This window comes from Ambystoma mexicanum, chromosome 9 (assembly GCF_040938575.1).
Source record: "Ambystoma mexicanum isolate Mex_15411 chromosome 9, UKY_AmexF1_1, whole genome shotgun sequence".
NCBI lineage: Eukaryota > Metazoa > Chordata > Amphibia > Caudata > Ambystomatidae > Ambystoma > Ambystoma mexicanum.
This window is the reverse complement of record NC_090931.1, coordinates 882,706,347-882,709,275: the sequence shown is the minus strand read 5'-3', so window position 1 is coordinate 882,709,275 and position 2,929 is coordinate 882,706,347. Positions and strand designations below refer to the sequence as shown.

The window sequence follows — 2,929 nt, the reverse complement described above, 5'->3', positions numbered from 1 at the left end:
CTCCAAGCTGTGTGCAGTAAGATAGAAGAATGGGACTGCATCCGGACGCCCATTGCTCCAAGCAGTGGCCTAGTGAGACAGAAGAATAGAACTCTATGGGCATGTCCTTGTTCCCGCCAAGCGGCGTGATAGAATATTTAAAATGCCCGAGATTGTCTTCATTTTATTCAGTGGTACCGCCAGTAAGAAAGTCTAGAGATGCCTGTGGATGTGCTTCATTTCATACAGTAGTTAGACATGTATTTCATTTCATGCAGTGGTACAGTGAGTAAGTATTTAGACATGTCGTTCATTTCATGCAGTAGTACAGTGAGACAGAAGTTAGACATGTCTAGGGATGTTCTTCATTTCATGCAGTGGTCCAGAAGTCGAGATGTGTGGGCATAGCCTTCATTTCATGCAGCGGTATAGTGAAATGGTCTTATGGACGTCTGTAGATGGAAAAAAACATTAAAAAGGGGGACTCCAGGCGGAAAAATATCCACGGCCGTGCCTGGGGAGAACACGTATATATAAAGCAACTAGGAGGCTGGGATATGCAAACTTATTCAGGTGGTAGGTCAGACGGAGACAATGCTTAACTCAGCCTATTCTCTTACAACACAAATAAGTATATCAATCAATGGAAGGTGAAAAAATTCAATTCACTACCATAGCATATATGAAAAATATTTTTTAATTCATTAAAAATTCATCACAAAATTTCGTAATATATCAAAAATGGAACTACAATAAAAAAGTAGAAAAGAGAACTAATAATTCACGTTTGTACAATACTTTCTAATACTATTCGCAAATTGTACTGTGCAACAAAACCAGACTCATTCATATCACCAATTGCTCCATCCATACTACATACCTAAAGTGCAATGGTAAAATAATACCAAACCACATTAACATAACACAAGAATTTTCACATTGAATATTATAGCACCATTTTCAAAGTCAGTAAATAAACTGTACTGCCAGGGATAAAGTATCCCACAACTGGGAAACTACACGTGTCAGCTTAGTTGACAAAATCAAAAAAAGAAAGAACCAACATATTTCTTTCCATCTTCATTATTAGATTATTTGTTTGGAAATTCATCAGGGAAAAGAGAGGTCAGGAATCTTCGGGTCAAATGGTACTGGAATGTTGCAGAGCACTGTCTTGGCCTGCCACCTAAACAAGAAACTGAAAATTACTAATCTCATACCAAATAAATTAAATGAGAGCAGTAAAACTTTAAGAAGCTCTGTCAATGAGCAAAATATAGAGGTCCAAAGACCTCTTGAAACAAAACGACCCAAAGGAAGGTCACAAACACGAGTGAATGGACTACTAAGGTTATAGAACCAAATAAATGGGGTTCTTAACCCAATGTCCAATGTAAGAGAGTAGAATAAATGGAAATTACCCTAAAAAAAAAATGTCAAGTTGTAAAACGGTGTTGAAAACAGTGACACCGGACATAAAAAGTCATACCAAGGTAAGCAGGTGACACTAGAACACAGTTGTATTAGAACAGATAGAGGCAACTCATATTCGTTTTGTAGTGAAGGGAATCTACGCCCATACAACCTAAATGATGGAATGATTAAATGAATGGGACAAGCATAGTTGGCAATATGCTGTGTCTAGATTGTGTTCTAGACTGAATAAAGCAAATATACTAAAACGGTATAACGCTTACTCTGCTCAGAAAATGTACTGGTCATTGAGAAGACTGTCAGTCACAAGGTATTTAACCATACACATATCCATGGAATATTGTTCATGCACCCTACAAAAAAAAGGGAACAAGTATATACATATATTTGAAGGGTGGAAAAAGAAATTCACATAGGTGCATAGGCTGGTAAGATACGTCATTGCATAACCTCGATTGGAGTCCAAACCGTAATTGGTAGAAGGGATTTGAAGGAGCACTCACTTGTCTTAACACTGTAGGTGGAACCCTTATGCGTATTCTGATAATGGCCGCACTTGGTCGAACGAAGTTGGAAGAAGATCGATAGTACGATGAACAAGGCTGCGGGTAGGTCTCATAGTCAGTATTCAGAGATGCCTATTAAAATAACATTCAAACAGGTAAACGGACGCAAATGCCATCAATTGAAAAGGAAAGCTGTGCGAAATAAGATGTAAAATACAGCACCGTTGTATGGGTCAAAGCCGGAGAGTAATGAATGCCCGACAGGTATAAAGAGCGTCATGAAAGCTCAGAGAAATAGCAAGAGGGTCGTGAGAGAGTCACGTCTCGTAAATGCGTGCAAAGTTCAAAAAATACAAGCACTGACATGTATGCCTGGATGCAGTGATCGGCCGTGCGCATTGCCTACGGGTTTGAGTAAATACAGCAATCATGTCATTAGTAAACTGAGGCGCGATAACACCCGTGACTGCTGTAAACAGCCCGAGTGTATGTACTAAAAGCATTCCTAATATATAACACTTACCGAGAGTGGTCGCAAGAATCCTGTCGGTAGCCAAAACAGGAGAGTCGTCCCAAAAATGGTAGACGGACTAGCGGAAGTATGTAGGTTGACTCCATATATATAGCACAAACCTCAAGGATCGCGTCACATGATCTGCACGGAGTGAGGAATCGAGCGTGCAGCCATGTTGAAGTGGCTTGGAAAGTACCTGAATTCGTAGGTGATTTATAAATCGTACGGGCAAAAGGTACCGAGTTCTTGGAACCAAGTTATTACCCAAAACAGACCAAGGTAAGATGAAATAAAGCCAATAATTACAATGAAGGTAACCTATAACAAGACAAGTGCTCTGACCACCGGTCACAAAACCAAATAAAACTGTTCATTGAGACCGATCAGATGACTTTTGGTTAAAATAATTAACCTCATTTCTTCTTTCTTCAAAACACTTTTATTCGTGTTGCAACCATTGCTAGTACATATTTTCTTCAGAATTGTCCATTTCAAA

At 39.1% G+C, this 2,929-nt stretch overlaps 1 long non-coding RNA gene across 2 annotated transcripts; it reads right to left on the bottom strand.

Annotated features, from left to right (window-relative positions):
* Nucleotides 1-658: 658 nt before the first annotated feature.
* LOC138489754 (uncharacterized) lies at nt 659-2,564 on the bottom strand. 2 transcript variants are annotated; one of them, XR_011274881.1, is made up of 4 exons: nt 2,443-2,564; nt 1,917-2,051; nt 1,677-1,766; nt 659-1,165 (listed from the first exon to the last, which is right to left on the bottom strand). It is a non-coding gene; the product is annotated as an uncharacterized lncRNA (long non-coding RNA). The 2 variants fall into 2 exon arrangements; XR_011274882.1 differs by lacking the exon at nt 1,677-1,766.
* Nucleotides 2,565-2,929: the final 365 nt, after the last annotated feature.